The sequence below is a fragment of the Bos grunniens genome, chromosome 16, assembly GCF_055505025.1.
Source record: "Bos grunniens cultivar Pamir isolate PY7600 chromosome 16, Bosgru_T2T1.0, whole genome shotgun sequence".
Taxonomy (NCBI): Eukaryota; Metazoa; Chordata; class Mammalia; order Artiodactyla; family Bovidae; genus Bos; species Bos grunniens.
Genome location: NC_141180.1, coordinates 56,193,696 through 56,220,886, shown reverse-complemented (window position 1 = coordinate 56,220,886; position 27,191 = coordinate 56,193,696). Strand labels below are relative to the sequence as shown.

Below are 27,191 nucleotides of genomic sequence, written 5' to 3'. Positions count from 1 at the left end.
ACAACAACACATGTATATATAATTTTAAATGTTAATTAGAACTTAAAAAAATTTTAATTAACAATGTATGTGGAAAATACAAACATTGTCAACAAATAATTATTTTTGGAAAATGTAACATAGGGGATGAGCAAAAGGAAATATTATTATAATTTTTAAATAGCTTTTTAACTTACCAGAAAATTTGATATGAGAAACACAGAGGCAACTCATTGAAAATCATATGCAAGTCAGCTACCAAACACCTGAAAAGATGTTCAAATTCTGTAGAAGCCACATAATTACAAAATCAAGTAGCAATGTACTCTCTCTTTGAACCCAAGAGACTGGCAAAGGATATAAAGGATCATAACACCTGCTGGAGAGAATGTGAGGAAATGAATATTCTTATGCACTCTTGGTGATAATGCAAAATTTTAAATCGGTTTGGAAGACAGCCTAGCTTAATTAAAAAAAATCATATCTTCTCACAGAAGCAATTATTGCTAAAGTGGTTTGTAAGACAGCACAGCAGGAAGCAGGCTTCTCGGGTGGCGCTAGTGGTAAAGAACCTGCTTGCCAATGCAAGAGACACAAGAGACGTGGGTTCAATCCCTGGGTGAGGAGGATCCCTTGGAGGAGGGCACTGGCAACCCACACCAGTATTCTCGCCTGGAAAATCCCATGGACAGAGGAGCCTGGAGGGCTACAGTCCATAGGATTGCAAAGAGTTGGACATGACTGAAGCGACTTAGCACAGCACAGCACAGCAGGAAGTTCTATTCATAATTTCAAGTGCAAGTAAAAAGGAAAAATGAAAGCCAGAAACGGGTTTTGACACAATTGCACTCATCTCACATGCTAGTAAGTAATGCTCAAAATTCTCCAAGCCAGGCCTCAGCAATACATTAACCGTGAACTTCCTGATGTTCAAGCTGGTTTTAGAAAAGGCAGAGGAACCAGAGATCAAATTGCCAACATTCACTGGATCATCGATAAAGCAAGAGAGTTCCAGAAAAACATCTATTTCTGCTTTATTGACTATGCCAAAGCCTTTGACTGTGTGGATCACAATAAACTGTGGGAAATCCTGAAAGAGATGGGAATACCAGACCACTTGACTTGCCTCTTGAGAAATCTGTATGCAGGTCAGGAAGCAACAGTTAGAACTGGATATGGAACAACAGACTGGTTCTAAATAGGAAAAGGAGTTCATCAAGGCTGTATATTGTCACCCTGCTTATTTAACTTGTATGCAGAGTACATCATGGGACATACTGGGGTGGAAGAAACACAAGCTGGAATCAAGATTGCCGGGAGAAATATCAATAACCTCAGATATGCAGATGACACCACCCTTATGGCAGAAAGTGAAGAGGAACTCAAAAGCCTCTTGATGAAAGTGAAAGAGGAGAGTGAAAAAGTTGGCTTCAAGCTCAACATTCAGAAAATGAAGATCATGGCATCCGGTCCCATCACTTCATGGGAAATAGACGGGGAAACAGTGGAAACAGTGCCTGACTTTATTTTTTGGGGATCCAAAATCACTGCAGATGGTGACTGCAGCCATGAAATTAAAAGACACTTACTCCTTGGAAGGAAAGTTATGACTAACCTAGATAGCATATTCAAAAGCAGAGACATTACTTTGCCAACAAAGGTCCGTCTAATCAAGGCTATAGTTTTTCCTGTGGTCATGTGTGGATGTGAGAGTTGGACTGTGAAGAAGGCTGAGCGCCGAAGAATTGATGCTTTTGAACTGTGGTGTTGGAGAAGACTCTTGAGAGTCCCTTGGACTGCAAGGAGATCCAACCAGTCCATTCTGAAGGAGATCAGCCCTGGGATTTCTTTGGAAGGAATGATGCTAAAGCTGAAATTCCAGTCCTTTGGCCACCTCATGCGACGAGTTGACTCACTTGAAAAGACTCTGATGCTGGGAGGGATTGGGGACAGGAGGAGAAGGGGACAACAGAGGATGAGATGGCTGGATGGCATCACTGACTCGACGGACGTGAGTCTGAGTGAACTCCGGGAGTTGGTGGTGGACAGGGAGGCCTGGTGTGCTGCGATTCATGGGGTCGCAAAGAGTTGGACACGACTGAGCGACTGAACTGAACTGAACTGAAACCTTCTCAGCGGATGCTTCTGCAATTGTATCTCTTTCCTGAGGTGCTGGACCCTCTAGTGAAAGTCTAGTGAAAGTGAAAGTCGCTCAGTTGACTCTTTGCGATCCCTTGGGCTATACAGTCCATGGAATTCTCCAGGCCAGAATACCGGAGTGGGTAGTCTTTCCCTTCTCCAGGGTATTCCCAACCCAGGAATTGAACCCGGGTCTCCCAAATTGCGGGCGGACTCTTTTTACCAGCTGAGCCACAAGGGAAGCCCAAGAATACCGGAATGGGTAGCCTATCCCTTCTCCAGCGGATCTTCCTGACCCAGGAATTGAATCGGGGTCTCCTGCATTGCAGGCAGATTCTTTACCAACTGAGCTATCAGGGAAGCCCAAAGACTGGCTTGTCAGGAGTGGGATTCGAACCCTCACCTCCAGGGGAGACAGCAACCTGAACGCAGCACCTTAGATCGCTCGTCCCTCCTGAGAGCAAGTCCAGTCCTGGTGTAATCGTGGCGGGGAAAACATGTCTGACATCCCACATGTAAACTGTGAGTTGGTGGTATTCCAGACACAAAGGCAGGATTCAGTGCTACGTTAGAAGTGGGAAAACCATCAAGTGTGTGTGAATTCTAATTTGGGGGTAAATCGGAAATCAGCACCCATGGGGTCTGAAGACTGGAAAGCACAGGGAGCAGTGAGAGAATAGTCTGGAGCATTTGTCACGCCTGAGATGCTATCCTTCCAGCCCGGTGAACTGGTCCAGCCTAGGAGGGTCCTGCCCAGTGGAGAAGAGAGTCCTGGGTGAGCAAACAGCAAATTCATGAAAGGTGCTTGAGAGGTTCATCTCTTGTTTTCCCACTTGATTTAAATGGTAGGCTCACAAACCTGGATGGTGTCTTGGAAGTCATTTCGGAAGGAAGAGAACTCTGGTACTGGAGCATTAGAATGTATATACACTGGGACTGGCTTTGTCAATTCATTTTTACTTGAATGGGGACAGATTCCAGTACAGATTATTTGTTGAGGTCATAGCACAGTGAGGATGTTCTGAGAAATTTCCAAACCTGGATTTGGGATGAGCTGTCTCATAAGAATAAATGTTATTGTTAAGTCGATCAGTAGTGTCTAGTTCTTTGCCACCCAATGGACTGTAGCCTGACAGGTTCCTCTGTCCATGGGATTTCCTTGGCAAGACTATTGGAGCAGATTATCTCCTTCTCCAGGGGATCTTCCTGGATTAGGGATTGAACCTGCATCTCCTGCATTGGCAGGTGGATTCTTTACCACTGAACCACCAGGGAAGCCCAAATGTTCTCTGCTGCTGCTGCTAAGTCACTTCAGTCGTGTCCAACTCTGTGCGACCCCATAGACGGCAGCCCACCAGGCTCCCCCATCCCTGGGATTCTCCAGGCAAGAACACTGGAGTGGGTTGCCATTTCCTTCTCCAATGCAGGAAAGTGAAAAGTGAAAGTGAAGTCGCTCAGTCGTGTCTGACTCTAGCGACCCCATGGACTACAGCCCACCAGGCTCCTTGGGATTTTCCAGGCAAGGGTACTAGAGTGGGGTGCCATTCTCTACCAGGTGTAAAAACGATAGCTAGTGGGAAGTTGCTGTATAGTTCAGGGAGCTTAGCTTGGTGCTCTGCAGTGAGCAGGGTGGGATGGGAGGCTCAAGGGGGAGGGGATATAAGTATAGTTGATACACTTTGCAACCCTGGGGTTGCAAAGAATCAGACATGACTGAGTGACTGAACTGACTGACTGGTGCACTTTGTTGTACAGCAGAAATTAACACAACATTGTACAGCAGTTATACACCAATAAAAAAAAAGGGGGCTTCCCAGGTGGCACTAGTGGTAAAGAACCTCCTGCCAGTGCGGGAGACACAAGAGACCCAGGTTCGATCCCTGGGCTGGGAAGGTCCCCTGGAGGAGGGCATGGCAACCCACTCCAGTGTTCTTGCCTGGAGAATCCCATGGACAGAGGAGCCTGGTGGAGCTACAGTCCAAAGTGTCACAAAGAGTCAGACACAACTGAAGCGACTTAGCACTTGCATAGAAGAATGAAAAGAATTAAATGTTCTTTCAGGAACAACGTGATAGGCTCTTTTCAATCATGGCTGTTTCAGAAAATGTGAATATATACAATTAGTATGAGTATAGAGGAACATGTAAGGATAAATCATGTTTCAGGTCAGCTCTGATGGGGAGATATGACTATCCTGAAGTCCTTTATCACTTTCTGTGTTCATACTACTCCCAGGCCAGATGCCAGCATTGGCCCTCCAGAGCTGGTTTGCAGCACAGAGTGTGCAGCAGCCCACTAAACTATATAAGGAAGGGGGAGCCTCTGCTTCCTTCATTCTTCTTCCTAATTACTGCTGAACAGCCTACACACCTGCCAAAATAATTTGAAAGGAGCTTGGTGTTAGAGCAAGGTCTGAGCCGTGTACGGACTAACAATGGGGCCCCAATATGCAGGCCCGTCTCAGCAATCACTGAGATTTATGATATTAATACCCACAATTTCTCATAAAAGCAACACAAGGTGTGCTTCCTATATGTCAGTGGAACTTGGCTTGGATCCCCAGCTTCGGCTCCTATAATCAAAGCCAATAAGGCCACCCTCCTCTCCACCGGACAGAGAGGAGTATGTTTACAGCTGTCCCCTGTCTTGGGATAGCCACTCCGTCTCGGACATTCCTTCTCCCTTGACACTGTAGTGAGCCGAACTCTGTCATTTTTTGCTTAGGGTCATACTTAGCAGGAAGGTGTTAACCGTAAGACTTTCTAAGTCTAAGAGCCCCGGGAAAACTTGGCTGAAAGTCCAGGTTTGGAGGACATTAGACTCAGAATGGATATGTTGACAGATCGTGTGCAGCCAAGAATAAACCTGCTTTTGTGCAGCTGAGTCACAAGACCCTTTGGTTAACTCGTTAATAACTGAAAACCCAGTAATAAGTTCCATATTTCACGAGCAGAGTCTCATACCAGAGATATTTCTCCATCAGTGTGTACATACTCTGGACTTATATATCATATGTGTAATGGCTACAGGTATATTCTGAGTTCTCCATGCTTTTTTAGGTACCAGATGTGCCTGCTACAGATAATGTTCAGATGTCTCATGCCTTTCTAGAATGTGGGGGTTTGCTTTGATGCTTTTCTAACACAAAACACAGATCTTAAATGGAATTAGTGTTTCACACGACAGACTGTTCTATGGCACTACTATAATCGAACAGTTGTCAAAAATCCACTTTTTGGATGAAGAAGACTTGGTAGAAGAGCTTCATTCTTTAGAAGGGATATTACTTTCGTGACAAACGAGAGAAAAAACAATTACCATTTTAAATGAAACAAAGAAAACGAGGCTCTGGAAAACTTCCGTTAGTTCTGCAGCAAAGGCAACTTTTAAAAGTTGCCAAGAGACTTTAGTTAAAGAGAGAGAATTAACATGGATATGGCACGGTTATGTGACAGGTAGGAACTGTGAAATTCTAGCCTGTAGAAATTTTAAGGAGTTCTCTGGGAAACTAAAAATCTAGGGCAGGAGTTCCATTTCTAGCAGCATGGGGAGCAGATATAATTTAGAACAATATTAACAAGAAAAAGTTTTAAATGCAATACAAATTGTACTTAAAAAATGTGTATTTGAATCTAATTCATGGGGTTTAGGGAGAAGGAAATGGCAGCCCACACCAATTTACTTGCCTGGAGAATCCTGTGGATGGAGGAGCCTGGTGGGCTGCTATCCATAGGGTTGCACAGAGTCGGACACGACTGAGGTGACTTAGCATGCATGCATGCATTGGAGAAGGAACTGGCACCCCACTCCAGTACTTTGCCTAGAAAATCCCTTGGATGGAGGAGCCTGGTAGGCTGCAGTCCATGGGGTCGCTAAGAGTCGGACACGACTCAGCAACTTCACTTTCACTTTTCACTTTCCTGCATTGGAGAAGGAAATGGCAACCCACTCCAGTGTTCTTGCCTGGAGAATCCCAGGGACGGGGGAGCCTGGTGGCTGCCATCTGTGGGGTCACACAGAGTCGGACACGACTGAAGTGACTTAGCAGCAGCAGCAGCAAATAGGGGAAAAAAGATCATCTGCTTTTCAGAAGAAAAATAATGTAGATACTCCCCCTCCCCCGATCCTGCAATGCAATGAAACATAACTCCTCACTCTGTAAAGGTAGATGGCGTGGGGTGATTTCCTTCTAAAGAGCACAGTATGGAACAGGGCAAAATATAACCTCACAGTGGAGAAATCTGACAACTATTATTTTAAGCAGGTGATCAAGGTAAACATCATTAATAATAAGTCATGTCAGTAGCATGTATTTTGATATGATGTGATGAAAATGGTACTTTACCTCCTCACAAAAACTCATAACTCCAGCCTAACCATGAAAAAAAGTCAGACAAGTCCAAATTGAAGAGCATTCTATAAAAGACTTGACCCTAACTCTTCAAAACTGTCAAAGTCATCAAGAAACAAGGAAAGTCTAACAATGGTCACAATGTAGAGGAGTTTAAAGAAAGATGAAAACTGAATTTAATGTGATGTCCAGGATGGGATTCTGGAACAGAAAAAAATAGGCAGAAACTAAGGAAATGTGAATAATGCATAAACTTTATACTTATTTATTGGTTCCTCAGTTTTGACAAATGTGCCATGGTAACATAAAATGTTAATGATAGAGGAACTTGGGTGCAGGATATATGGAAACTCTTTGAATTCTCTGTACTATAATCTTTGAAACTTTCTTGTAAATTTAAAATTATTTAAAATAAGCATTTTACTTTGAAAAAATCTGTAAGTTTGGAAATAATATTAAAATTTATAAAAATTCACAAAATTCTTATAGTGGATATTAGAAAGTGCTTGGAACAGAATAATTATGAAAATACCACATTTTAAAATTTATGGAATTTAACTGAAACAATTGTTTAAGAAAGTATAAAAGCTTAAATGTTTATGCTATGAAAGAAGAAAGTCCCAAACTTAATTAGCTAAATACCCAACTTTTCAAGTTAGAAAAAGGTCAATATAATAAACCTTATTCAAATAGAAGAAGGAAATAATAAAAGTAAGAATAGCAATCATTGAAATTGAAAGCCATTAAAGAAGAAAGGATAAGCATAGGGAAAACTGATTCTTTTTTTCAATATAAATTTATTTATTTTAATTGGAGGTTAATTACTTTACAATATTGTTTTGGTTTTTGCCATACATCAACATGAATCTGCCTTGAAAATATTTGAACAATGGCAAGATAGATTGGGAAAAAAAGGAAGAGATCTTAATAAACAATGTGACAAATGAAAAGACATAACTGCAGAGATTTTTTTCAAGTAAAATATTGTGAAAAGTTCATGCCAATATATTTTAAAATCTACATGAAATTGACATATTCTTGAAAAACTGTAAATTTTAAAAACTAATTCAAGAAGACATGAGGCACAAAGTGATTTTAGAGATGAGTGATTCAAATTTCTAAGAAATACAAAACTCAGTTCTTATACTAAACTAAATATTTCAAAGAATAGAAAAATGGAGACAACTTACTCCCAACTAATTTTATGAGGTTTTTATAACCTGCATAACTAACCAATGATAAGGACATCTTGACAAGGGAATCAGACAAGCTCTAATTATAACACAGGTGCAAAACACTAAGGAAAATATTAGCAAACAGAATCCTTTATTTCATAAAACAAATACTTGACCACTAATTTGAATACGTGGCAGAAATGCAAGATCGGTTCAATGTTAGAAAATCTATTATGTGGTTCACCACATGAACAAATCAAGCAAACAAAAATATCATATGATTGCTTCAATGTATACAGAAAGAACACACAATAATATTCAACACCAATTCTTTATATTTAAAAATTCCTTAGTAAACCAAGAGTAAGGAGTGCTTTTGCAACCTGAAAAAGATGCACTTACAAAATATTAAAGAAATCACTATACAAATAGTAAGACACTTAAGGCATTCTCTTTAAAATTAGTAATAGGACATGTCTTCCCACTCTCACAAATTCTATCCAACATTAACTTAGAGGTTCTATCCAATATAATGACTCAAATAAAAATAGATGTAACTGTTGGAAGGGAATAAAAAATATTATTTTCAGATGGCATCATATTCTACATAGAAATCCCAGAAGAATCTGCAGACACTTACTTTTAGACTTGTAAGAAAGTTATACAAGTTTTCTATATATACCAGATACAATTAGAAAATGCAGTGTTGAGACATTATTTATAACATCAATTGAACATATAAAATACTCATGGATAAAAGTAAAATATGTGTAAGACCTTTATAAATATTTATTGGATAGCTTTAAATACCCAATTGAATTAAAATATAGACATCCATGATTAACAATACTTAATATTATAATAATAATACTTAATATTATAATGTCGGTGCAGGAGGGCCGAGAGGAGCTACTCCACGTTCAAGGTCAGGAGGGGTGGCAGTGAGGAGATACCCCTTGTCCAAGGTAAGGAGCAGCAGCTGTGCTTTGCTGGAGCAGCCGTGAAGAGATACCCCATGTCCAAGTTAAGAGAAACCCAAGTAAGAAGGTAAGTGTTGCGAGAGGGCATCAGAGGGCAGACACACTGAAACCATAATCACAGAAAACTAGTCAATCTAATTACACAAACCACAGCCTTGTCTAATTCAATGACACTAAGCCATGCCATGTGGGGCCACCCAAGACGGGCAAGTCATGGTGGAGAGGTCTGACAGAATGTGGTCCACTGGAGAAGGGAATGGCAAACCACTTCAGTATTCTTGCCTTGAGAACCCCATGAACAGTATAAGAAGGCAAAATGATAGGGTACTGAAAGAGGAACTCCCCAGGTCAGTAGGTGCCTAATATGTTACTGGAGATCAGTGGAGAAATAACTCCAGAAAGTATGAAGGGATGGAGACAAAGCAAAACAATACCCAGCTGTGGATGTGACTGGTGATAGAACCAAGATCTGATGCTGTAAAGAGAAATATTGCATAGGAACCTGGAATGTTAGGTCCATGAATCAAGGCAAATTGGAAGTGGTCAAACAGGAGATGGCAAGAGTGAACGTTGACATTCTAGGAATCAGCAAACTAAAATGGACTGGAATGGGTGAATTTAACTCGGATGACCATTATATCTACTACTGTGGGCAGGAATCCCTTAGGAGAAATGGAGTAGCCATTATGGTCAACAAAAGAGTCTGAAATGCAGTACATGGATGCCATCTCAAAAATGACAGAATGATCTCTGTTCATTTCCAAGGCAAACCATTCAATATTGCAGTAATCCAAGTCTATTCCCCAACCAGTAATGCTGAAGAAGCTGAAGTTGAATGGTTCTATGAAGACCAACTAACACCCCCCAAAAAAGATGTCCTTTTCATTATAGGGGACTGGAATGCAAAAACACCCTCTTCCAACAACACAAGAGAAGACTCTACACATGAACATCACCAGATGGTCAACACCAAAATCGGATTGATTATATTTTTTGCAGCCAAAGATGGAGAAACTCTATACAGTCAGCAAAAACAAGACTGGGAGCTGACTGTGGCTCAGATCATGAACTACTTATTGCCAAATTCAGACTTAAATTGAAGAAAGTAGGGAAAATCACTAGACCATCCAAGTATGACTTAAATCAAATCCCTTATGATTATACAGTGGAACTAAGAAATAGATTTAAGGGACTAGATCTGATAGGCAGAGTGCCTGATGAACTATGGACTGAGATTTGTGACATTGTACAGGAGACAGGGATCAAGACCATCCCGATGGAAAAGAAATGCAAAAAAGCAAAATAGCTGTCTGGGGGGGCCTTACAAATAGCTGTGAAAAGAAGAGAAGAGAAAAGCAAAGGAGAAGATGAAAGATATAAGCATCTGAATGCAGAGTTTCAAAGAATAGCAAGAAGAGATAAGAAGAAAGCCTTCCTCAGTGATCAATGCAAAGAAATAGAGGAAAACAACAGAATGGGAAAGACTAGAGATCTCTTCAAGAAAATTAGAGATACCAAGGGAACATTTCATGCAAAGATGGGCTCGATAAAGGACAGAAATTGTATAGACCAAACAGAAGCAGAAGATATTAAGAAGAGGTGGCAAGAATACACAGAAGAACTGTATAAAAAAGATCTTCACGACCCAGATAATCATGATGGTGTGATCACTCACCTAGAGCCAGACATCCTGGAATGTGAAATCAAGTGGGCCTTAGAAAGAATCACTACGAACAAAGCTAGTGGAAGTGATGGAATTCCAGTGGAGCTATTTCAAATCCTGAAAGAGGATGCTGTGAAAGTGCTGCACTCAATATGCCAGCAAATTTGGAAAACTCAGCAGTGGCCACAGGACTGGAAAAGGTCAGTTTTCATTCCAATCCCAAAGAAAGGCAATGCCAAAGAATGCTCAAACTACCACACAATTGCCCTCATCTCACACGCTAGTAAAGTAATGCTCAAAATTCTCCAAGGCAGGCCTCAGCAATACATTAACTGTGAACTTCCAGTTGTTCAAGCTGGTTTTAGAAAAGGCAGAGGAACCAGAGACCAAATTGCCAACATCCGCTGGATCATGGAAAAAGCAAGAGCATTCCAGAGAAACATCTATTTCTGCCTTTTTGACTATGCCAAAGCCTTTGACTGTGTGGATCACAATAAACTGTGGGAAATTCTGAAAGAGATGGGAATACCAGACCACCTGACTTGCCTCTTGAGAAACCTATACGCAGGTCAGGAAGCAACAGTTAGAACTGGATATGGAACAACAGACTGGTTCCAAATAGGAAAAGGAGTATGTCAAGGCTGTATATTGTCACCCAGCTTATTTAACTCGTATGCAGAGTACATCATGAGAAATGCTGGGGTGGAAGAAGCACAAGCTGGAATCAAGATTGCTGGGGGAGAAATATCAATAACCTCAGATATGCAGATGGCACCACCCTTATGGCAGAAAGTGAAGAGGAACTCAAAAGCCTCTTGATGAAAGTGAAAGAGGAGAGTGAAAACGTTGACTTAAAGCTCAACATTCAGAAAACGAAGATCATGGCATCTGGTCCCATCACTTCATGGGAAATAGATGGGGAAACAGTGGAAACAGTGTCAGACTTTATTTTTTTGGGCTCCAAAATCACTGCAGCCATGAAATTAAAAGACGCTTACTCCTTGGAAGGAAAGTTATGACCAACTTAAATAGCATAATCAAAAGCAGAGACATTACTTTGCCAACAAAGGTCCGTTTAGTAAAGGCTATGGTTTTTCCAGTGGTCATGTATGGATGTGACAGTTGGACTGTGAAGAAAGCTGAGCACTGAAGAATTGATGCTTTTGAACTGTGGTTTGGAGAAGACTCTTGAGAGTCCCTTGGACTGCAAGGAGATCCAACAAGTCCATTCTAAAGGAGATCAGTCCTGGGTGTTCTTTGGAAGGAATGATCCTAAAGCTGAAACTCCAGTACTTTGGCCAACTCATGAGACGAGTTGACTCATTGGAAAAGACTCTGATGCTGGGAGGGATTGAGGGCAGGAGGAGAAGGGGACAACAGAGGATGAGATGGCTGGATGGCATCACTGACTCGATGGACGTGAGTTTGGGTGAACTCCAGGAGTTGGAGATGGACAGGGAGGCCTGGCATGCTGCTATTCATGGGGTCGCAAAGAGTTGGACACGACTGAGTGACTGAAATGAACTGAATATTATAACTATGTCTTTTCTCCACACATTTAATTGATTGATTTAATACTAGTCTTATCAAAATCAGAGTATTTTTTTTTACTAGAACTTGAAAACCTGATCCTAAAATGTATATGAAAAATAAAGGGCCCAAAATGGTCAAAAGGCTCTTGCAGAAGGCAAAGAAGGAAGATTTTCTCAATCAGATATTTAGACCTGGTGGCTCAGATGGTAAAGCATCTGCTTACAGTGTTGGAGACCTGGGTTCGATCCCTGGGTCAGGAAGAGCCTCTGGAGAAGGAAATGGCAACCCACTCCAGTACTCTTGCCTGGAAAATCCCACGGACAGAGGAGTGTAGTATGCTACAGTCCATGGGGTCGCAAAGAGTCAGACACGACTGAGAGACTTCACTTCTCTTCACTTCATACACTAGAGATGCTGAGTTATACTGAAACAGCATTAGAAAGAGCGATGACCATGACAGATGTCTGTGATATAGATGCACAAATAGGTACCAACTTGATGTTAGATAAAAGTGACATAGCACCTGATGATTAAAAATTGATGCTGAAAAATTAGTTTCAACATGGAAAAAAATTAAAGTGGAATTTTATACACCTGTGAAAATGAAAGAATATATCACAAGCATTAACAGGGATGGGTCCCACAAGCATGACACTGAGTGAAAGAAAAGCAAGTTTAGGAAAAAAATATATATGGTATGAGCATGTTTTATATAAAACTAAACACATATAATAAATTATATTGTTTAAGGACTTTTGCCCTCAAAAAAAATCAGAAGAATCATGAACCCCACATTCAAAACAGTAATTCCCAAAAGAATTATCTGTTTATACATTGCAGCCCCTGGTGTATCATAGATAGTGACCAGGCAGAATGGATTCTGCTTCCTGCTACACTGGGAGCACTCGTTTAAGATGCTGGGTGATGGAGTTGTCCAGAGGGTTCCAGGAAAGGCACTTGCGTGGCTGGGGAATCCCAAGGCAGTGGTTCTATTAATGATGTGTAACTAGTTCAGGTATGGTAATCTCAATGTGCACTAGCTAAGCATTAGCCCTGGAAGAAACTTTGAGACATATGGAGAGAGGAAGTAATAGGAAAGGTACATAGGAAATTCAGAGTTCTTGGTAATGCTTCATCTTTCATACTAGAAGGAAATTCATTTCATTTCATCACCATTTTTAACCTACACAAATATTCATTTGCACATATGATATAGTTTCCAATAATCATAAAACAGAAAATACCTGTATTACTGTCAGCAGTTAATTTTATTCAGAATAAAAATGCTTCAGAAATAGCACTTGAATATTTGAAGTAAGGGTGAAAAGGAATTGTGCTTAAAGTTCGATTAGAGGAGACAGCACTTCCTTCTTGTACGTTTAATCCCCTTCTTCCCGGGTATGAGTCCATCTAGTTCTAAGCTTCACCGTTACCCATCTGTTGGTGACTCACAAGTTTGTATCCTCAGCTGCAACTTGAGCTCCAGATCTGAATAACTCCTGCCTGCCTGACATCTGCACAGACTTCCTGTTGGCATCTCAACTGAACACTCCTAGTCCACTGTCTTTGAGAAGGTGTGTGTCCAGAAAGTCTACTGGGGACACTGGACAAAAACCCATAGGAGAGTGAAGAATGTATGGTAGAGGAGGTGGGCTGAAGGGTGATGCAGTTACAGCAGAGGCCCCAGCTGGTCCTACTAGCAGGTTTGAAGCTGGATGGCCCTTCAGAGTTCCCCTGACTTGAGGGAGGGGTCTGAGAATTTATATCCCACCATTGACTGGTTCCTAGTTGGTGCTAGTGGTAAAGAACCCACCTGCCAATGCAGATGTAAGAGACGTGGGTTCCATCCTCAGGTCCGGAAAATCCCCTGGAGGAGAAAATGGCAACCCACTCCAGTATTCTTGCCCAGAGAATCCCATGGACAGAGGAACCTAATGGGCTACCATCTATAAAGCTGCAAAGAGTCAGGCACGGCTGAAGTGATTTAGCACACACACACACACCGTTAACTGCTGTTACTTCCAGGGGATCTGCTCTTGAGTGGGTGACTCTCTTCAGTTGAGGACAATTCTTGGAGATAAAGCTGAGAGCTGTCAGCAGAATCTCTCCCATTACTGAAGGAATGGTAGCTGCCTTAATCTTAAAGAGGGGATGGGGTCAGAATCACAGCATTTACTCTGTCCATCCTGCTTATCTCTCCTTCTTTCTACTCCAGTCCATTTCCTGTGTCCCTGCCTTGCTCATGGCATCCTCATCCCAGAATTTCTGGTGGGCAGTTTCTGGCAGGAAGAATGGGTCTCTGCCTTTTGAGTTTTCATCCTCTACTTGGCAGAGAGTCAGACACATTCTCTGACAAATTATTAGATGACTGAAGTGTTACATCAATGACTAGCCCATATGAAAGGGATTAAGGAAATATAAAATTATCAGGAAACTCATTGCTAACACAATTTTCAGGGTGACAAGGAGCATAAAGTATGTTTTCCTCTCCCTCCTCATTAAATCCATCTAAGATCACTTGAGAATCCGTTGGACTGCAAGGAGATCCAACCAGTCCATTCTAAAGGAGATCAGCCCTGGGTATTCTTTGGAAGGAATGATGCTAAAGCTGAAACTCCAGTACTTTGACCGCCTCATGCAAAGAGTTGACTCATTGGAAAAGACTCTGATGCTGGGAGGGATTTGGGGCAGGAGGAGAAGGGGACGACAGAGGATGAGATCGCTGGATGGCATCACCGACTTGATGGACATGAGTCTGAGTGAACTCTGGGAGTTGGTGATGGACAGGGAGGCCTGGCGTGCTGTGATTCATGGGTCGCAAAGAGTCAGACACGACTGAGCGACTGAACTGAACTGAAGATCACTTAATGAGATTGATACTATGGATGCACCTTTCTTGCTTACCTTCTCCCTGCCCTCCTTCAGAGGAGGAAGTCTTCCTGATCTCTCATCCCACCTCTTGTTTCCCTCACCTTCAGTCTGTCTTCCAAGCTGCCACAGATCTACTTCATGAAAGTGGGCCTGGCAGTGTCACTCCCTTGCCAGATATCTGGTGGTCAGTGCCTAGTGCTATCCGGAAATGGTAGCATACAACAGCGGGGGACAGGGAATGCAAAGGCTCCGCTAGGGCGGGCCAGCAGGGAGAGAACTTTCTGGCAAGTCCCTTCACTCCTCAAGGACTGACTTTAGTCATTTGTCTGGGGGCTCAACAAGGATTCCTCTTTCTTTTGGCCACAGTGTTTGGAGGGCATCAGGGCTTCTGACAGAGCCAGGTGACAGGGATGAAGTGTCTGTCTTCAGCTAAAAGACCAGTAGTCCATCCCCTTACCCTGACCACACTGCTTGCTCCAGGACTCGGTGTGTGACTGAATGCGGGACTCAGTGCCTTCTGGGCCATTTAGCTCTCAGTAGACAGGCTTTTCTAGCTGGGTGTTTGATGATGTCCCTTTGTGGTCATGGCAACAGAGCAAGGGAAGGCACTGTCACCAGGAGTCTGAGAACAGAGCCAACCTCAGACCCATACCAAGATGAATGCTGGTGATGTCATTTTGTCACTGAATTCAACCTGTGAGCTTTTTCATTTATGCAATCCAAAAAATTCTCTTTTCGAGCCATCCGTGCTGCATGTTCTGTTGCTTATATCCTAAAGAGTCCTAAGTGATAAAGTCATGGTTCACTATTTTTTAAACTGTAAAGCATTTTCTGAATGTAGCTATTACATAATAACTTCTATGCTCCTTTTCATGATATCAAGAACTACCATAATATTTTCTTCAATTTACTTTTTCTGTCTTAATTTCTTACTACTTCTGTCCCATGTACAAATGTTTCACCCACGCTATTCTATGCTTCCTTCCCAAGAATATAATTCCATGTTGTCTATATTTTCATTGTATTCTTCATTTTTCCCTAAAATACCTTCCCCTACCTCATGGCTGACCATAAGTTCATTATATTCTAAGGCCAAGCTCAAATACTCCCTAGTGTGTGATAGAATCAACCCTCTGAGCTACTGGAGTTGAGTTCCTATCACTGTAAATCCATAGTATGATAATTTTGGTGAGTTGAGGGATCTCATTAAACAGAGAACAGCTTGAAGGCTAGACCCACGTCCATTCATTTACCTGCCCATTATTAAGTGCTGGCTGACATTCAATAAGCATTAATTGATTGAATTCAGGAATGACCTCCTTAAATGGAAAACAGCAAGATGAATGTAAAAGCTTAGAGTTGGCAAATTAGCCAAAGCTCAGCAAGTAGATGAAACTAAATTTCCTTGACCCTGTACAGACTTTACAGGGGCTCTTCCTGCTTCTTTTCAGTTTTACAAAACTTCCTTTTCAAATCAGAGTAACTGGCCCAGATTTGAAGCCCTCAAAAAAATGTAAATTTCTCTCCACTGTGTTTTCTTGCCTAGTAGGAAAAAAAAAAAAAGCAACACATTCACGTGGTCTTTCAACTATGGCTGTAACATGTACTCTGGGATTTTTAAGGATGGTTTTCAGAGGAAACAGAGATGGATCCTCTCCATTTCATTCTAGCCAAGGTTCACCTAAGCATATAGAGGTTTCCTTCCAGTTTTGTGCTGCTTTTTATTTCTTCCTCTAACGTTCATTCATCACCATGGATGCTATGCTCGGAGGGAAAGGGGTTTCAGTTGCAGAACTTGTTTCCTGTTAATTCTTCCATTCCAGAACATTTTGGAAACAGATGTAATGTCTTACGTTTAATAATAAAAGTAAAATAATTATATTCAGACAACTAAAGCCAAGCAAAAATAGTTTTACAAAGTGAATTTCTCTTTTCCCTTTTATAGAATGGGTATAACAATCCTTGCCTTTCTGTTAGCATCCATTAGTACAAATAATATGGGCAAGATCATTTGCTTGATACTTTTATATAAACATGAACCTCACTGTGTTCTACTTCCACTGTTATAGTTGACTCAATACTTCACATATTTGAATAAAAATATTCACTAAACATTAAAATCACCTATTAAAAAGTATTACATGACAAAAAAACAGATATGTGGTTTATATCACAAATAGCAGCAGCATTAAATATTTCCACTTTATTCAACAGGATCCAGAAGCACATTTAGAAAATAAATTGGAAAATTCTGTTCACTGGTGTAGTCATTTTTTGAGTGGATTGGTTCCTAGTCATTTTTATTTTATCCACAGTATGAAGTTCACAGTAAGTGGTAAATAAACATTGGTCAAATTAGTAAACCAATGACATAAGAAATAATGTTACTAACCACAAACTTTGGGAGGAAACTGAGCTTTAGTAAATATATCCAAAAATATTTGAAGGAGTAGGAATGACAGGCCAGTATTGATGAAAGCACAGTGCTGAGGGCTTGTTTTGCTCCTGCTGCAAATCCTTTCATGGATATAGTTGTTGGGTACACTGACTTTAATGTGCTAAAGGTATCAAAAATAATAAGCAAACAAAACCAAAAATTTAAAAATAAGCAAAACCAAACAAAAATTAATAATGATGACAGGAAAGGAAGTCTTCAGGTTCAACACTGTGCTTTGATATACAATCTGTTTATTTCCTCTGCTTCCCAAGAGCCCACGGAAGTGCTTGCATAGGATAGTGTAGCTCTTTCTCATAAAGTACATCTCCTGGACTAGTTGATTGTTTTAGTTATGTTAGTGAACAATTTAATTAAAGCATAAACAAGGACTTCTCCGGTTTTTAGAAACACCCATGTTTTGGCCAGCAAGAATGAAAGGGGGAGATTCCTAAATGGATGGTGACTATCTTCTCAGGTACTGATGAAAGAAATAAACAAGGGGGAGATATAAAGAGGTCACCATGAAACTGCTCAATCAGGTGACTGCAAGAGCAGCATTTCTTCCATTGCATGGACTCAAGGGCATCGTTATGCAATTTGAGACTCCACTAGAGTTACCCAATTAGGTAACTATTACAATGTTACTCCTAATTCTGGGATGAAAGAAATCAAATCTAATTCTTGCACTTCCAAGGAAAGGGATTTTTCAGTCACGTCAGGGCCAAGGATTGAACTTGAAATTCTGCTAACACAAAACTGAATCATTCCATTTCACTAGAGTAGGAAGTCCGGAGAAGGCAATGGCACCCCACTCCAGTACCCTTGCCTGGAAAATCCCATGGACGGAGGAGCCTGGTAGGCTGTAGTCCATGGGGTCGCAAAGAGTCAGACACGACTGAGTGACTTCACTTTCACTTTTCACTTTCATGCATTGGAGAAGGAAACGGCAACCCACTCCAGTGTTCTTGCCTGGAGAATCCCAGGGACAAGGGAGCCTGGTGGACTGCCGTCTATGGGGTCGCACAGAGTCGGACACGACTAAAGCGACTTAGCAGCAGCAGCAGCAGAGTAGGAAGTCAGCTCAGAATAGAATTTTGTCTATTTTTTACCAAAAGAAATGTTCCTGGGAACATAAACCTGTCTGCATGCTAAGATCATTGAATTTTACAAACACCAGATGAAATTTTGGAAGAGGAAAAATTATTTCTTTTCTTTTTCTTTTTTGCACCATTTAGCAAATCCACTGGCCACTCAACTACTTTAATTAGTTCTCCCAAACAATATCAGAAGATAAACACAAGATCCGATTGATTACTCCTACTTAGATGAAGAATTGTGAATTATTTAGTTTGGCTCTGAGACCTTGTTTTATATGTGCACATGTATACCCACTTGTACCAACATCTAGTAAATTGGCTTTAGTTTTAAAAATAATCTTGCAGTCAAGCAGTGCATCACACAAGCAAAGACTGCTTGTGTGAAGACGGACACCTGGTGGCGAATCTATAGAACTGCAGCCCAGGAAAGAATTTGAGTATGTCTTTTTTTTCACCCCCCATTTCCCCTCCTGCTTTCTGGGTACAGACTGCTGTTGACGGTGGACATACTGCAGCTGTAGGAAAGTGAGTCTCAAGCTCAAGTCAAGAGATTTCCAGAACAGTTACATCAACTCCATGAAAGCTCCAGGTCACAAGTTCTCTAAATTATTTAGAAAGCCGACCGATGTAGCATGCTAACCATTTTTAAAAGCTACTAAAATCTCTTAACCGAGAAGCAGAACAGGGGCCTCAGTGTTTGAGAGTAAAGTTTAATCTCCACCTAAAAACTTCTGGACTTCCTCTGTCAGGATAATGAGCTTCTGTTTTCTTTGGGGAAGAAAAAAAGAAGTGTCGATTCCTTTGGCACCACAAAAACAAGCTTCTAAATATGGCCTTGCCCCAGAAACGACCCTGTCTAACTGCTTTTCTGCAAATGGAACTCTGTGGGACAAAAATACGTAACTGAAAGAAAGAGAAAGCCAAACCCCTCTTTCTTGCTGCTCCTGGCTCCTGGTTTTACTCTCTAATTTTAAAGTGTGGAGATGAACTTCTAGAAACCTAAAGAGAATAGTTCCTGAACTTCCTCATGGTGTGCTTGGTTTCGACGGACGATGGAATCAAATCTCGGACCCTCACTGTCAATCTTGGCAGCTGTAAGTGAGGAGGAAAGGCAGAGCGTGTCTTCTGCTTGGATCGAGGTGATGGTACAGTGACACGGTGCAGGTCCGGGAGAGTCTCTGATGTCCCCTCAACCCACCCCAGAAGAAGGCATCTTTAGTCTAATGGGCTGACTTCATGAGAGAAAATTCCAGTCACTGCGGCACATGAAGCGGCAAGAGATCGTGGTCAGGGTGGCCTTTGCTATGTACCAAGCACTGTGTCGAGTCCCATCACGTGTGTCTGAGGCTGGCACTCACGGACACAACCTCAGCGTCCTTGTCGTGGTGAGGAGAGGGCTCAAGTCTCCGTTTCTGAGCCTCAGCCAGGTGTGCCATCCTGTTTCTAACACACGTGTGTACGTATATACACATGTGTGCATGTGTGCTAAATCGCTTCAGTCATGTCCGACTCTTTGAGACTCCATGGACTGTAGCCTTCCAGGCTCCTCTGTCCGTTTGCACACCATAATGCAACAATAAAGGCCTTCCCAGATATTCAGAGGCTGACTGGTCAGCATTTTTATTTACTATCACAGAGAAGAGTAGGAAAAGGTGTCATAAACCCTCCTTTTTACAAGAGAAGACACATTCATTCAGGATGAATAAAGCACGGTATGTCCTTTCCCTCCAAACATCCTCGGTCACAGCAGCTAGAACTTGTGACAAGGACTAGGAGACACCCAAGGAAGAGGTTTCCTACAGCTGCTACAAGAGCTATCATATCACGAGAGACATTTAAATTACAGGTACACCGCCCTCTTCCTGAAACTTTTATGAGCACGTGTGTTACAGAATTCATATCTTTTTGGATGTTAGGTAGGTAGTTCAGTCCATATACTAAATATTATGTAATACTCTCCTCAGGTCATAATTAACACACAAAGAGTTCTGTAACAGAACATATAAAGGACACATTAAGAGGAATCTATTGATCCAGGGACTTCCTTGGAGGACCAGGAGTTAAGACCTGGCCAGTCAGGGAACTAGGATCCCACATGCCTCCCTGGCCAAAAAAAAAAAAAAAAAAATGAAGAATAGAAGCAATATTGTAACAAATTCAATAAAGACTTAAAAAAATATGTAGTGTAGTATGCACACATTCATGCATGCTCAGTTGGGTCTGACTCTTTGAGATTCTTTGGACTGTAGCCCACCAAGCTCCTCTGTCCATGGGATTGCTCAGGCAAGAATACTGGAGTAAGCTGCCATTGCCTCCCCGAGGGGATCTTCCCCACCCAGGGATCAAACCCACATCTTTTACATGTCCTGTACTGACAGGCAGATTCTTTACCCACTGAGTCAACAGAGAAGCCCTCTTAAATGGTTCACATCAAAAAAGTCTTTAAGAGGGACAAAGACAAAAAAATAGTCTCATGTTGGTTCAGATCAGGTGTAGTCACTAAATGCATCTGACGTACAAAAAAAACTTGTTTATCGGACTATTAATTTTTTTAAAATTGTAAACTACAAACTGTGGTCCTGTTATGTGATGAAAGTCATTCACAGACATGCTATTTTGTTTAAAAGGCTTCGATAACTCCTTAGAATCCAAACGAGAAATCTACAAAATTATGAAGACAATCTGTTATCGAGCACCTCATCTCTTTTGTTCTTCAAAAATCAATGCATTCACAATGAAAAGATAATTTTTAGAAGCAAAGAGAAGAACATCTTCATGATCTGATGTTAGGTCAAGTGTTAGCAATGAAAACGAAAGCACCATCCATAAAAGAAAAAAAATGATGTTTATTAAAAACTTTGCTCTGCCAAATCACTGTTAAAAGAATAAAAAGGACAAGCCACAGATGAGAAGAAGATATTTTCAAATCATATATCCAACAGAGGACTTGTAACCAGAATTTAAAACCCTTAAGTTCAATGATAAGGAATTCAGTTACAAATGGGGAAAGGACATGAACAGATGCATCACCCAAAAAGATTTAAAAAATAGTAAATAAGCACATGAAAAAAGATGTTCATCACTATAAGCCATTAGGATAATGCAATTTTAAGCCACACTGAGATGCTATTACACACCCATTAGAATATCAGAAATGAAAAAATACTGACAATACCAAGTGTTGGCAAGGATGTGGAGTACTTTAAACTCACATGGTCTGATGGAAAAATGCTCCAGCCAATTTGGAAAATGGTTTAGCAGCTTCTTATAAAGTTAAATATGCACTTAACACATGACCTAGCAATCTTACTCTTGGGTACTTACACTAGGTAATTGAAAACATATGTACACATGAAAACTTGTACACAAATGTTCATAAGCAGCCTTTTGTGTAGTAGCTCCAAACTGGAACGACTCAGATATCCTTCAGTGTATAAAAGGAGGAACTAACTATGGTATACCATAGGCTACATAACTATTTAGCAACGAAAAGAATGAACTATCGATACATATAACAACTTGGATGAATTTCAGACAGTATGATGAGTGAAAGAATCCCATCTCAAAAGACAAGGCTATAGGGATAGAGAAGAGATTCGTGTTTGCCAGAGGTTGTGGGTGGGGGGAGGAAATGACCATAATAGGATAACACGAGGGAGGATTTGGGGAAGTGATGGAACCTTTCTGAATCCTGGTCATAGCAGTGGTTACACAAACCTGTAAGCATATAAACGTGCATAGAACTGTACACCAAGGAAAGCCAATGTCAGTCTATGATGATTTAAAAAATAAAAACCCAGTAAAAGCCAACACATTCACATTTGTCTGTGGTGTTCAGTTTATTGTCAACCTCACCTTCCCTTCACTGATGACATCGTCCTTCAGCCAACTCTGCCTTCATGACTAGGAGGCATGAGGTATATTGAGCTACTGGGCACACAGATGAGTAGGGCAGAAGCCCTGACAGTCAGGGCTATGACTAGGCAGAAAAATGAGACAGCACGGTGGAGAGCTCTAAGTGACTTACATGACACCAGTTCAAGCTGGTGATCACCAGGGATTGTATGCACAAGGAATTTTTTCTTAATTTGACCATGAAGGAATAATTGCTGTGCTTAACTATTTTCTTATCACATACCTGGTAAGAATACATTTTTTTTTTTTGTAAATTTTGAAGACTCCTTTGTTTTGGCCAAAAAGATAGTAAATGAATATTCTATTAGGTGATATGAATGGTGTCTGCTAGATTGCAAACTTACTGAAACATGGCCCATGTCTATTTCTACTTGTATATTCCAATAGCTAGTACTCTGACACATGGAAGTCCCGTCACTCATGAAATATTTATGAGATAAATAAGCGAGAGTTGACATCAACACATTTTAATCATTGCAAGCCTTTCTACTATTATTTATTTAGCTATCATGTTCATCAGTATAGCTTCCGCCAATCATCTGGAGATGAAGCCTGTATTTTTATTAATATGTGCATATCACATTGTCATGCTGTTTGGGTGGCATTTCTAAGGGGAGAGTCCCTAAAAGTGCGTCATAATGATTAGTCATGTCCTATGGCATCGGTCTTTGAAACCAAAGACCATAGCATACCCTCTTAATATCTTCAGGAAATAAATACCAGGAATGTGAATGCAGATCCTTTTAGAAGACCACTAATCCTGCTGTGATAAGTGACTGGGCAGTTATTCAAGTGGGGTGTTTGTGCTGCCATGGAAACAGACAAAGTTGGTGTTTTCCAGTGTTCTAAATCCAGAGTCCTAATCTAGATATAAATACGCTGAATGTTATGAATATAGTTTCCTAAACTGAGCCCTACATCTGCGTCCTCATCTGTGAGATAAAGGTCACTTACCACGAACTGATGCAGAGTCATGACGATTAAGGTCCTTACTTATAAAAAGTCATTTTTATTCCCATCTGAGCAAAAGTGAAGTTCAAAGTCAGAGTTCCATCAGAGTTCAGCTTCTGTGATCCATCAGACGATTCCTGTTTAGAAGAGAGCTTTCTAAAGTAAGTGCTAAGTATCTTAGGCAAAGAAATCCAGCTGTGAAAATACTATTAACATTTGTACAGTTGTTTTATATGTGGATTTATTTTTACTTGCGCTTATTTCAGGGCAATTCTTCGGAGAGAAGTCCCTCTTTCCCTACCTCCCTCCACATCGCTTACTCTTGCTGCCCCTCATGGGTCTTTTGAGAAATGACAGTCTCTCTCTCTCTCTCTAATTCTTGTAGGTCACAAGTGTTCTGTGTCACGGCACACTGCTGACTAATTTGCATTAAGTGATGGTAGGAGAAAGAGCCCCGGAGAAAAAGCAGTATGCCTGCTTTTGCCAAATTGGAGCTGACCCAACTAGGAAAAATTTCCAGTGTACTTTCATATTCTCCTGCCTCATGTGTGTGTTCCTGCTGCCTAAACATACATTTCTGACACGGGGTCTTGGACACCCCGGGAGGTACAAGGCCCTGTGGATTTTTTGTTCCAGGAGGTACGGGGACTTCATTTATTTAATAAGCTCTTTCTGAACTGTCTACTATATGCAGGAACTATGGGGAGAAAGACATTCATCGCTGCCTCCTAAGATCTGAAGATGTTTTTGCAAAGAAACAGCAAACGTGAATTTACTTATTCATGGGATATTATGCACCTAACGGTGTTCAAGGCACTAGACTGAGTACAGCTCTAGAACCTTGCAGAATGAACAGGGCATCAACAGACAGGGAACCAAAGGAGGACAGGGCAGGTGGCAGCTGGAGAAAAAACTTGGAACCAGAAAAGCAAAAGGTCAATTAGAAAACCTCTTAGGCACAAATCAGAAAAAATAGGGTAGCCTGGGAAAATTGGAGACTCAAATCTTGACTGCCCCTTACACATGCTGAATCTATTTCCTCATATACAAAATAAAGATAACAATGACACTCTGCAGGATTGATGTAGGTATCTAATACTACCAGTATATGGAACCCACCAGATACATAGCAGGCAGTTAGTAAACCATACTTACTAACAGTATTATCAGTTTGCCAGTAACAATTTATGAAGTGGAAATTGGGGAATAAGGCTGCAAAAGCTGTTTGAAGCTTCAAATAGATGGCCTCAAATACCTGGCTAATTCTGTGAGCAGTGAGCAGTTGCTGATGGTCAGGGGAAAAAAGAGTGATAAGATCATGGATCTGTTTTTAGAATAATGCAGAGCAGGTTGGGCTTCCCTGGTGGTTTAGAGGTAAAGAACCTGCCTGTCAAAACAGGAGATGTGGGTTCAATTCCTGGGTTGGAAAGATCCCCTACAGAAGGAAATGGCAGCCCACTCCAGTATTCTTGCCTGGGAAATCCCATGGAGCGAGGAGCCTAGCAGGCTACAGTCCATGGGGTCTCCAAAGAGTCAGACACAGCTTAGCGACTAAACAATAGCAAGAACAGGTTAGGAGCAGGGAGAGAAAAGACTTAGACCAAGCAGGTGAAGTTGCTACAATTTTCTGTTGATGAATAAAAAGCAAGAGTTGCCATTGCAGTGCTGTCAGGAAGTTTCTATTCTGCTTGAAATACATTCAAATTTACATCAAGAAACTTTTAGGTAAGGCATAAATAATTTAGTACTGTTTTCTGTCCTTTAGCAATTTCCAAGTTTTATCAAATATTTATCTAAGAAACAAACTGTAGAAAATTCTTAAAGAGATAGGAATACCAGACCACCTGACCTGCCTCCTGAGAAATCTGTATGTAGGTCAGGAAGCAACACTTAGAACTGGACATGGAACAACAGACTGGTTCCAAATCAGGAAAGGAGTACATCAAGGCTGTATACTGTCACCCTGCTTATTTAACTTATATGCAGAGTACAGCATGAGAAATGCTGGACTGGATGAAGCAAAAGCTGGAATCAAGATTGCTGGGAGAAATATCAATAACCTCAGATATGCAGATGACACCACCCTTATGGCAGAAAGTGAAGAGGAACTAAAGAGCCTCCTAATGAAAGTGAAAGAGGAGAGTGAAAAAGTTGGCTTAAAACTCAACATTCAGAAAACTAAGATCATGGCATCAGGTCCCATCACTTCATGGCAAATAGATGGGGAAACAAAGGAAACAGTGACAGACTTTATCTTTTGGGGCTCCAAAATCACTGCAGATGGTGACTGCAGCCATGAAATTAAAAGACGCTTACTCCTTGGAAGAATAGTTATGACCAACCTAGACGGCATATTAAAAAACAGAGACATTACTTTACCAACAAAGGTCCATCTAGTCAAAGCTATGGTTTTTCCAGTAGTCATATATGGATGTGAGAGTTGGAGTATAAAGAAAGCTGAGTGCCAAAGAATTGATGCTTTTGAACTGTGGTGTTGGAGAAGACTCTTCAGAGTCCCTTGCACTGCAAGGAGATCAAACCAGTCCATCCTAAAGGAAATCAGTCCTGAATATTCATTGGAAGGACTGATGCTAAAGCTAAATTCCAATACTTTGGTCACCTGATTCAAAGAACTGACTCATTTAAAAAGACCCTGATGCTGGGAAAAATTGAACATGGGAGGAGAAGGGAATGACAGAGCATGGGATGGTTGGAAGGCATCATGGACTCAGTGGACATGAGTTTGAGTAAACTCCAGGAGTTGGTGATGGACATGGAGGCCTGGCATGCTGCAGTCCATGGGGTTGCAACGAGTTGGACACAATTGAGCAACTGAAATGAACTGATGTATTGGTAACAAAACATAAACGTGATGTGGTAACCTTCCATTAGAACTTGCGCATGTGTGTTAGCTTTTGTAAAAGCCAGACCAGAGGACATCTGCCTCCAAGAGAACATGTCCCTTCAATGTCCACATAGATCTGAGTGGAAAAGGAAAGGGGGAATAGTTTTGGAAGGATGTCACCTGGAAGCTTTTATTCAGACCTTTCAGCACATTTTGAGGGGAAAAACCTGAATGTCCGAAAGGAGAAAAATCATTAAACATAGATATATTTTAAAAATGGTGCAGTCATTAACATCATGTATTTAGAAACTTTTAATGACATGAATAAAATGTTCATGGTACCTTAAGCGAACTAAGCCAGAGAGAGATAGTTCATCCAGATGTAATTTTTGTTAAAAAATTAAACATAACATTTAAACATATAAATAAGAAATGAAAGAAAACACATTAAGTTTTTAACAGTGGTTGTCTATGACTGGAAAAAAATTGTTTTAACTGAAAGATTGCAAACTGACAGCCAGAACTAAAAAGAGACTTGCAGACAAAACAAAGTAAGAGGACTAGGCATACATTATGCAACAGTTCATTTGGCACTGTGATTCTCAAATATTCAAAGAAAAAATTAGTGCTGATTTTATTTTAAGGGAAGTAGACTAATACAGTATGTAGTATTGGAATAATGGCTTCCCTAAAGCCGTTATCTACATACTAATTCCAGAACCTGTGAATATGTTATCTGCTATGGCCAAAGAGACTTTATGGATATGATTAAAGTTGAGGACCTTGAGATGCAGAGGCTATCTATCCTGGATTAGCTGAGTGAATCAGCCTAATAACAGGAGTCCTTATGGTTGTGGAAGGTTTGAACTCCAACATACGTCTTATTTTTAATGTAATAGATTAATCTCTAAAGAGGTCCCCTTTCTTTGACAATTCCTCTCTTTTTTGTTTGCACATGCCTTTACTTTTTATATTAGTTTTTATAGCTAGACTTAAAAAATTTTTATTGAAATATCATTAATATACAGGGCTTCCCTGGTAGCTCAGCAGATAAATAATCTTCCTGCAATCCAGGAGATCTGGGTTTGATCCCTGGGTTGGGAAGATCCACTGAAGGAGGGCATGGCAACCCACTTCAATATTCTTGCTTGGAGAATCCCCATGAGAGAGGAGCCTGGCAGGCTGTAGTCCATAAGGTCACAAAGAATTGAACAGGACTGAGTGACTTTCACACCCGTGAATATATATATATATA

General features: G+C 40.9%; 1 long non-coding RNA gene across 1 annotated transcript; it reads left to right on the top strand.

The window, feature by feature from the left end:
- Positions 1 to 22,959: 22,959 nt before the first annotated feature.
- LOC147356882 (uncharacterized) lies at positions 22,960 to 26,275 on the top strand. Its single transcript, XR_015142808.1, has 2 exons — positions 22,960 to 23,252; positions 23,477 to 26,275. It is a non-coding gene; the product is annotated as an uncharacterized LOC147356882 (long non-coding RNA).
- Positions 26,276 to 27,191: the final 916 nt, after the last annotated feature.